Genomic DNA, 10,000 nt, shown 5'->3' with positions numbered 1-10,000 from the left:
GGTGTCGGAGGTGGGTCTGGACGAATACCAACACCATTTCTGGGGTTTCACAACCGCCCGGCTTCTCCGACATATGTTGGAAAGGAGTAGCGATCGAGCGAAGGGGGCTGTCGGTAGGCGGCCGCGGGTTGCATGTGTGCCCGGGACAGCACCCCCATCCAACTAAGGGGTGTCCCCCGGGGGCCAGGGGGACCTCGTCCAGGTCGGCCGGGCGCTTCCAGACGCCTACCGACACCGGTCAGGTCGGCGAGGCTCCCGGCGGCCCCGAGCGGGACCACAGGTTGCGGAAGGCGTCCAAGTGAGCGGCGGCGACGCCAGGAGGCCCCCGGGGTCGACTCCGCGGCCCCCGGGTCGGTGTGCGGGCCTCCAGAGCTCGATAAAGTAGTGGTGTCGCTAGCGGTCGAGAAGGCACTTTTCGACGCCTACTGCCACCCCCACATGGCGGTAGGCGCAAAACTGGAAAATCGCCGACCAGAAATGTCGCTTCGTATAATCGACGTTTTTTTTGACCACCATTTTCAGGTGTCGGAGGTGGGTCTGGACGAATACCAACACCATTTCTGGGGTTTCACAACCGCCCGGCTTCTCCGACATATGTTGGAAAGGAGTAGCGATCGAGCGAAGGGGGCTGTCGGTAGGCGGCCGCGGGTTGCATGTGTGCCCGGGACAGCACCCCCATCCAACTAAGGGGTGTCCCCCGGGGGCCAGGGGGACCTCGTCCAGGTCGGCCGGGCGCTTCCAGACGCCTACCGACACCGGTCAGGTCGGCGAGGCTCCCGGCGGCCCCGAGCGGGACCACAGGTTGCGGAAGGCGTCCAAGTGAGCGGCGGCGACGCCAGGAGGCCCCCGGGGTCGACTCCGCGGCCCCCGGGTCGGTGTGCGGGCCTCCAGAGCTCGATAAAGTAGTGGTGTCGCTAGCGGTCGAGAAGGCACTTTTCGACGCCTACTGCCACCCCCACATGGCGGTAGGCGCAAAACTGGAAAATCGCCGACCAGAAATGTCGCTTCGTATAATCGACGTTTTTTTTGACCACCATTTTCAGGTGTCGGAGGTGGGTCTGGACGAATACCAACACCATTTCTGGGGTTTCACAACCGCCCGGCTTCTCCGACATATGTTGGAAAGGAGTAGCGATCGAGCGAAGGGGGCTGTCGGTAGGCGGCCGCGGGTTGCATGTGTGCCCGGGACAGCACCCCCATCCAACTAAGGGGTGTCCCCCGGGGGCCAGGGGGACCTCGTCCAGGTCGGCCGGGCGCTTCCAGACGCCTACCGACACCGGTCAGGTCGGCGAGGCTCCCGGCGGCCCCGAGCGGGACCACAGGTTGCGGAAGGCGTCCAAGTGAGCGGCGGCGACGCCAGGAGGCCCCCGGGGTCGACTCCGCGGCCCCCGGGTCGGTGTGCGGGCCTCCAGAGCTCGATAAAGTAGTGGTGTCGCTAGCGGTCGAGAAGGCACTTTTCGACGCCTACTGCCACCCCCACATGGCGGTAGGTGTAAAATCGGAATAGACCGGACCAGGAATGTCGAGGGGGAAAAAAATGACAAAGTCCTGGTGTGCCTAGGCGTCGAGAAGGCACTTTGCGACGCCTACCGACATCCCCATGTGGCAGTAGGCGTAAAACTGGAAAATCGCCGACCAGAAATGTCGCTTCGTATAATCGACGTTTTTTTTGACCACCATTTTCAGGTGTCGGAGGTGGGTCTGGACGAATACCAACACCATTTCTGGGGTTTTCCAGTTTGAAAGTTTTATAAAACATGTTCGGTAGGAAGCACACTTTGGTGTGTCGGTTCGTCGGAGCAGCGACTCTTTGCCTCGTGGTGGTCCGGAACGTCTCTACGGGCTTGTCGCAAAGGCGTCAGAAAGTGGCATCTCCGCCGCCTAGGGCTGTCACCGTTATCGCTGTCGCCGCGCTCCAACTTGTTTTGATCCGCCGCCTTCGTTCCTGCCAACCGTGCGCCCGCTCATCGTCGTTAGGTTATAATACGTGGTACGTGTGTGTGCTTCTCCGTGGACCTAGGGCTGCTCGACGTGTCGAACGATATGTTGGAACAACTAACGGCTCCTTTTCCTGGTTCCATAGTCGTCGTGGTACCCGCGTCGTCAGCCATATCTATGTCCACCATGTTTAGCCGATACGTTTGCTGCAGCTTCTGCTTCCGCCTCAGCGTTCGCCGCTCTCAGCCGCCGCTGTTGTTGCTGCCGTTCTGCCATTCAACCACTACCTGCGAATCTTTCGATGATCGGCCGAACGACCCATCGCTGTGCGACCGATAAATCCTCCGGATTAGGGAGAAACGCCGCCGCTCTCTGCCGCCGTCGAACGGAAAAACGTACATTGTAACGAACGAACGAACGAACGAACGAATTAACGAACGAGCGAACAAACAAACAAAAATAGCCGCGGGGGATGCACTATGTAGATCCTGATCCCCTTGTAACCATACGTACGTTGTTCGATGCTCTCCCGTCCTGGAAGTCGCCGCAGCAAACAGGAGGATGAGCAGCAGCAGGCGCCGCCGCCGTAACCGCCGCCTGCCTGCCGCCTCCTACTCCTGTCAGCGTCCGATCTCACAGCCGTGTGAACGTTCGCTGACACCCGATTTCTTTCCGTCTGGCAAAACCTTGGACGTCCCGCTCGCGGTACACGTGCTGCAGCGACTTCTCGTCCGACAACGCATAAGCGTCGACGTCTGCCGCCGCATCTTCTGATACGTGGACGGTGATAGCGCTAGTCCCTTCTTGCGCCACCTCCACCTTTGTTAGCGCCAAAGAAGATCGATCGAGCAGTCGTGGTCGCAGTCGATTAACCCGTTTTCACCGTCCGCAGTTCCCAAGCCGCCGATCAAGTCGTTGCTCTTCTTGTTCGTTCTTCCCATACCGTCGATTTGCACGGCTGCCGGATGAGCCATCCTCTGTCCGGCGAAGCGCTCACGTCAGTGATCGATACTTGCACCGACAGTCCTCCCGCTCGCGACTCGGTGCTCGAATCGGACTCGTTCGTTTTTATCTCGATGCGATTGTGAAAAGGGGGACCGGTCGTCAATGTCGTGTGTGTCGACGATGTTGTTCGCCCGGTCCGCCGCGTTGTTGTCGTTTTTTTTTTTTTTTTTTTTTTTCCCCTAACGTTCGCCGTCGCACGGACGAAAGGGTGAGAAAAAAAAAAAAAAGCTCGAAAAAGCCGCCCAAAAAAATCGGACCGAGGAGCCGCTTGCGAGAACGCGCCATGTGCACGTTGTCTCTCCTCGGTTTTCCGAGCACGAACACGACGCCGGTCGGTCGGTCGGTCGACGAAGGCGACGACGAAGGTGACGGGAAAATTTACGCCGCCGCTGCCCTGGTCCAGCTCCTCCCCGATGACGGCTGTGATGTTGACGTTGACGTTGGCGACGACGACGACGACGACGGAGACGACGACGACGACGAGACGGCATCGATGGCGACCACGATGACGACGACCTCGACGAGTTCAGTCTGCACCTTGACCTCCGATGTCCGTGTGCACTGCCGTCGTGCTGTTTGTCGTTTGTCGTATGTATCGCTGTCAAGGGTGCCGTTGTCGTTGTTGTTGTCGACGTTGTTGCTTGCTCTCTCGTCTCGGTCGGTTGGTACGTTGATGACGACGACGACGACGAAGACGACGACGACGACGACGAGACGGCATCGATGGCGACCACGATGACGACGACCTCGACGATTCCAGTCTGCACCTTGACCTCCGATGTCCGTGTGCACTGCCGTCGTGCTGTTTGTCGTTTGTCGTATGTATCGCTGTCAAGGGTGCCGTTGTCGATGTTGTTGTTGTCGACGCTGTCGTCTGTTCTCTCTTCTCGGCCGGCTGTGACGTGGACGTTGACGACGACGACGACGAGACGGAATCGATGGCGACCACGATGACGACGACCTCGGCGAGTTCAGTCTGCACCTTGACCCTCGATGTCCGTGTGCACTGCCGTCGTGCTGCTTGTCGTTTGTCGTATGTATCGCTGTCAAGGGTGCCGTTGTCGTTGTTGTTGTCGACGTTGGTCGCTTTCGTTCTTTGAGTCTCGGTCTCGGTCCAAGTCAGGGGAGAAACAAAAAAGAGGCCATCAGCGCGGGCAGCGCGCTTCTTCTGACGGCGAACCCCCTCGAAAAATAAATAAACACGTGCCCGTCGTTGTAGTTGTCTGTCTTATGTCGGTCGGTCGGTCGGTCGGTCTGTCGTTCTGTCGAAACAAAGTCCCAAATTCCAACGATACCTGGTTGATCCTGCCAGTAGTCATATGCTTGTCTCAAAGCTTAAGCCATGCAAGTGTAAGTTCACGCCAGCATTAGAACGGGCGAAACCGCGAATGGCTCAGGAACCGGACCTAATCCTCGGGACCGTATTCCTCCTCGGAGGCGATGGATAACTGTGGCAATTCTAGAGCTAATACATGTGACACAGGCCGCGATCGGTCGGCGCGCCGTCGTCGCCACGCCTCGCGCCTGGCACCCGCGTCAGGCCGTTCCGGGTCGCGGGCGCTACATATTAGACTGAGACCGATGCGCGTCATTCCGTCCTCCCGTCGTCGGCGTTCCGCCGCTCGCGGGTCCGTTCGGTGGCGGGGCTCATAGGGCGGCGCGCTCCGCTTTGGTGACTCTGGATAACTCACTGGTCGATCGCACGAGCTTTCACGCCCGGCGACGGGTCTCTCGAGGGTCCGCCCTATCAACTGTCGACGGTCGGTTAAGTGCCTACCGTGGTTACTACGGGTAACGGGGAATCGGGGTTCGATTCCGGAGAGGGAGCATGCGAAACGGCTACCACATCCAAGGAAGGCAGCAGGCGCGCAAATTACCCACTCCCGGCACGGGGAGGTAGTGACGAAAAATAACGACGCGGGACTCTGTCGAGGCCCCGCGATCGGAATGAGTACACTTCAAATCCGTTAACGAGGACCAACCGGAGGGCAAGTCTGGTGCCAGCAGCCGCGGTAATTCCAGCTCCGGTAGCGTATATTAAAGTTGTTGCGGTTAAAAAGCTCGTAGTCCGAACTCGGGTTCGTGGTCGCGCAAGCGGCCCCGGGGCGGCGGCGCCATCGTCCGTCGTTGACTTTGGTCGTCCGTTCGCATTCCCGGCCCTTTCCGCCGGTGTCAACCGCTAGCATACCCGCCACGCGGTCCTGCCGGCGAGGTGGACGAGGAGGTCGTGATCGGGATCCGGGAAAAAAAAACAAGTGGTCGTCGGTTCGGTTCCGGGAGTAGTCTAACGGGGGGGTGCTACTGTGTGTGTTTGGGTGCGTTCATTCGCATCCCCGCACTCTGACCCCGCGCTTCTCTCCCTCTCCCTTTCCGCGCGTTCCTCTTTTTTTTTGAACCCCCCGGTCCGCTCCGAGTCCCTGCTTCGTGTCTTGTCTGCGCGCGTGTTGCGGTCGGCGGTTTCTCCTCCAAGGGTGCTCTTAACCGAGTGTCCGCGGCGGCCGGTACGTTCACTTTGAAAAAATTAGAGTGCTCAGAGCGGGCTGTTCAAGCTTGCATACGATAAGCATGGAATGATGGAAGAGGGCCTCGTCTACGTCTGTCGGTCTCCGTCTACGGCGAGGCAATGATCGAAGGGAGCGGTCGGGGCCACTCGTATTGCGACGTTAGAGGTGAAATTCTTGGATCGTCGCAAGACGAACTGCAGCGATGGCGTGTGGCAAGCACGTTTTCCTCGATCAAGAGCGAAAGTCGGAGGTTCGAAGACGATCAGATACCGTCGTAGTTCCGACCGTAAACGATGCCGACCGGCGATCCGCCGGCGTTCGCTTCCATGACCCGGCGGGTAGCCTGCGGGAAACCAGAGTTCGGTTCCGGGGGGAGTATGGTTGCAAAGCTGAAACTTAAAGGAATTGACGGAAGGGCACCACCAGGAGTGGAGCCTGCGGCTTAATTTGACTCAACACGGGAAAACTCACCCGGTCCGGACACCGGTAGGATTGACAGATCGATAGCTCTTTCTCGATTCGGTGGGTGGTGGTGCATGGCCGTTCTTAGTTGGTGGAGCGATCCGTCTGGTTGATTCCGATAACGAACGAGACTCCGGCCTGCTAACTAGTGCGCCGATGTCAGTGATTTTTACGGCGGGCTCGGCGTCCTCCGTGGCGCTCGGGTCCGGGTCGGTTTTCTCACGCACTTCTTAGAGGGACGGGTGGCAGAAAGCCACACGAGGCGGAGCGATAACAGGTCTGTGATGCCCTTAGATGTCCGGGGCCGCACGCGCGCTACACTGGAGGTATCAGCGGGGACTTCGCCCCGGCCCGAGAGGGTTGGGAAACCTCTGAACCACCTCCCGTGATAGGGATCGGGGCCTGTAACCAACCCCGTGAACGAGGAATTCCCGGTAGGCGCGGGTCAACAGCCCGCGTCGATCACGTCCCTGCCCTTTGTACACACCGCCCGTCGCTACTACCGATCGAACGGTCCGGTGAGGTCCTCGGATCTGGCCGACGACGCCGCCGGGCAGTGCGCGACGTGTCCGTCACGACACTCGTGCATCTACGCCTCGGCGTTCGATGCCTGGAGAAGACGACCGAACCCGATCGTTTAGAGGAAGTAAAAGTCGTAACAAGGTTCCGTAGGTGAACCTGCGGAAGGATCATTACCGTTTTCCGTTCGAGACTGGTTTGTTGTTTTCGGCCTACCTCCTCTGTCTGTCGGCGTCAACGCCTCGAATGCGCGCAAACAAACCTATAAAAGGCGGAGCGAGAGATAGATTTGTGGTGACGCGGAGGTTTTTAAAGCCCAGCTCTTCTTGCTTGCTTCCGCGTCTTACCACCTGTTTGTTTTTCGCCCACCGCAAGTGATGGCCGCGTCTTCTTTGCCTTGTCGCCGCTTTATCGTTTTTTTTGTTTTTTTGCAGCCGCTGTGCCACCGCCGCTGCTAAAAAAACAAACTACTCGCGACATTGCAATGCCGTCACGCCTCCTCGCACAGACCTCCTCGCACACTACTAAATCTATATAAACAAAAACTAATATAAAAAAACCAAGTGCTGAACCTGGACGGGGGATCACTCGGCTCGTCCGTCGATGAAGAGCGCGGCCAGCCGCGATAACTGATGCGAATTGCAGGACTCAGTGAACATCGACACCTCGAACGCACATTGCGGCCCCGAGATCCCTTGTCTCGGGGCCACGTCCGGTCGAGAGGCGGAACGTTACATGTCTTTCTCCGTTAACGAAACGACATCTTGCCGTCCCGTGCCCGCCCGGTCCTCGGCACGGTGGTAACCGGGACGTCGCAGGAGCGAGTGACGAGGGGGAAGAAAATAAAAAAGAATTGACTCCTTTTCAATGTCTTTTTTTTTTTTAAAACCCTCTCCGGCCTCCTCCTTCGTCTCCCGCTGGCAGACCGCGGAGTCTTTTTCCCTTTCGACCGCGTGAAGAAACACTGTGGAGGAGGAGCAGGAGGAGTCTGTCCGAAAGCAGCCGAAGGGAGACCAAAAAAAAAGTACCGACCTAACCGACTGCCGACGTAAGCGCCGCCTGCTCGTCTCGCTCTCTGCCTCATGAAGGTGTCTCTCAGCGACGCTCGAGCAGCGCGACGAGCACGGCCGTCGCACCGTAAAAAGGTGGCCGCGTCGTAGGCAACGCAGAATGCTGTTGAGGCACCCACGCTTTTTTTAATTGATGGCTTCTTCATTTTCGGTCGGAACGGGCAGCCTATATCGGCAGCCGACTGGAGGGTACCGATCGAGATTCCTCTCCTCCAAACACCACACTCTACTAAAAACCGCCGCCCTCGGCTCGGACGAGACGACCCGCTGAACTTAAGCATATCGCTAAGCGGAGGAAAAGAAACCAACCGGGATTCCCTTAGTAACGGCGAGTGAACCGGGAGAAGCCCAACGCCGAATCCCGTCGCAAGTTAAAGGCTTCGGGACGTGTGGCGCATGGGTCGAAGGCAGCCGTTCGTTTTCGTCTCGCATAGTTCGGAGTTCCCTCGATCGGGGCCGCCCGCGGCGGGTGCCAGGCCCATTCGGTGCGGACGGCGAGCGACGGCCTTCGATCCGAGAGTCGGTTGCTTGGGAACGCAGCCCAAATCGGGTGGTAAGCTCCATCCAAGGCTAAATACCGGGACGAGTCCGATAGTCGACAAGTACCGTGAGGGAAAGTTGAAAAGAACTTTGGAGAGAGAGTTCAAGAGAACGTGAAACCGCCAGGGGTAAACGGGTGGGACCGCTCACCGCGATCGCGGGGGACTCAGTCCGGTGCTGCCTAGGCTCGAGCCCAAACTCGATGTGTGTTCTTGAAAGAGAGGCCGTCGCGGCACAGGTCGTCGTTCGTCGTGTCCGCGGGGGACTCGTTCCCCGCGGTTCCAGCTTTTGTGCCCGCGTCGCCGACGAAGGAGACGGGCCGCGTGGATAGCGGGAAGGAAACGGGGGACGACCGCGGCGTCGGTAGGTGGCTGCGTCGGTTGGCTGCGACGGAGGGGACTCGTCCTCTCGATCGCTGCTGCCGCCGGGCCCTAACCCGCCGCATCCGTCGCCGCCGCTTCTTCTTTCCTCCTGCTCCCTCCGCGCGCGACTCCGCTGCACCCGTCCCCTTCATCATCGCTCGGCGTAATCATGGCGCGGGCGCTTCGGCGCGACCTCCGCGCGGCCGGCACCGGACGCACTTCCCCTCCGGTCCGTCGTCGCGACCCGTTCCCGGCGTGCAGGTCGAACACGCGGGTTTTTTCCGTAGGCGGCAGGCGTTTCATCACCCTGAAAACCCCCGTCTTCCCACCTTGTGAAGTCGGGGGCCACCGGCCGTCGGGCCCGCGAACGTAACTGCCCCTTTCTGCCGGGAACGGAGGAAATCTGACACGATCCGTTACACGTGGCGAGCCGGTCCGTTTTGATCCCGCCGGAAGTCGCGTGCGGGCGACGCACTCTGTGTGTCGCTCCTTAGGCGCCCCACCGTCTCGGGCGCGTGCGCGATGAGAGGCGGGATTAGGACTGGCGCGGCCTCGCCGTCACGCACCTCGCCGACGTTTCGGGTTCTTGTCGGGGGCAACCCCGCCCGCGCCCGTTTCCGTTTCCGGAGAGGTCGCTCGGCGACGCTTTTTACTCGAGCCGCCCGCCACCCCGGGTCAGCGACGTGCATCGGCAACCCACCCGACCCGTCTTGAAACACGGACCGAGGAGTCCTGGCCGTTCGCGAGTCGTAGGGGCCACCTCTGACTAACCCCGAAGGCGAAGCGAAAGCGAGAGAGCGTGTAGGAGGGCGTCGATCGGGAGAGGTGTCGTGGCAAAGTCGTCCGGGGGTCGTCGGGGGGTGTCGTCGGTCTCGTGCCGTCGTCTTCTCCTCGCCTCACCCGCCTCCGAGCCGTGCCCGATCCCGCCGGCGCGGCGTTTTCGGCCTTCCGCCGTCGCTGCTGCGGTGCCCGCAACTTTTCCTTTTTTCTCTCTTCCCGAGAGAGATAGGAGAGGGAAGGCTCGTGGCTGACGTGCGGTTGTTTTTCCCTCCTCCCCGAGAGGGGACCGGCGCATCATCCAAAAAGGGGAATTGCCGGGCGCCAGCTTCCATATCCTCCTTCCGCCCATCGGTGAGATCCCGCGGCTTGAACTAGTCCTATTTTGTCGTCGAGTTTAGGCGCTGCGCGCGGGCGCATCACCCCCGGGTCGGTTTCCCCTTTTTCCGAGTACGACTCGGCCGACTCTGGCGTAGCGAGCGACCAGGGACCCGAAAGATGGCGATCCACGCCCGGTCGGGATGAAGCCAGAGGAAACTCTGGTGGAAGTCCGAAGCGCCTCTGACGTGCAAATCGATCGTCGGAACCGGGTGTAGGGGCGAAAGACCAATCGAGCCGTCTAGTAGCTGGTTCCCTCCGAAGTTTCCCTCAGGATAGCTGGCGCTCGATCGTCGCAATTCCATCCGGTAAAGCGAACGATTGGAGGCCCCGGGGCCGTTCACGGCCTCGACCTACTCTCGAACTCGGAACGGGTGGAACGGGCCGACTCTCCCGAACGACGGAGCCGACCCATCCGGCCGCCGCCGCCAGCACGCTTCGCTGG

At 60.0% G+C, this 10,000-nt stretch overlaps 2 non-coding genes and 1 pseudogene across 2 annotated transcripts in view; all 3 read left to right on the top strand.

Annotated features, from left to right (window-relative positions):
• The first annotated feature begins 4,235 nt into the window (after positions 1–4,235).
• Positions 4,236–6,604, top strand: LOC145273753 (small subunit ribosomal RNA; annotated as a pseudogene).
• A 392-nt stretch (positions 6,605–6,996) lies between these two features.
• LOC145273763 (5.8S ribosomal RNA) lies at positions 6,997–7,154 on the top strand. The gene has a single exon (XR_013866522.1). It is a non-coding gene; the product is annotated as a 5.8S ribosomal RNA (ribosomal RNA).
• A 584-nt stretch (positions 7,155–7,738) lies between these two features.
• The window catches only part of LOC145273760 (large subunit ribosomal RNA), a 5,713-nt gene continuing 3,451 nt past the window's right edge, over positions 7,739–10,000 (top strand). The window contains exon 1 of the ribosomal RNA XR_013866519.1: positions 7,739–10,000. This exon is cut by the window's right edge and continues 3,451 nt beyond it. This is a non-coding gene — a ribosomal RNA (large subunit ribosomal RNA).

This window comes from Euprymna scolopes, unplaced genomic scaffold (genome assembly GCF_053919585.1).
Source record: "Euprymna scolopes isolate OS-2025 unplaced genomic scaffold, ASM5391958v1 sca155, whole genome shotgun sequence".
NCBI lineage: Eukaryota > Metazoa > Mollusca > Cephalopoda > Sepiida > Sepiolidae > Euprymna > Euprymna scolopes.
The sequence above is the reverse complement of the archived record's forward strand: the minus strand, read 5'-3'. Positions and strand labels throughout refer to the sequence as shown.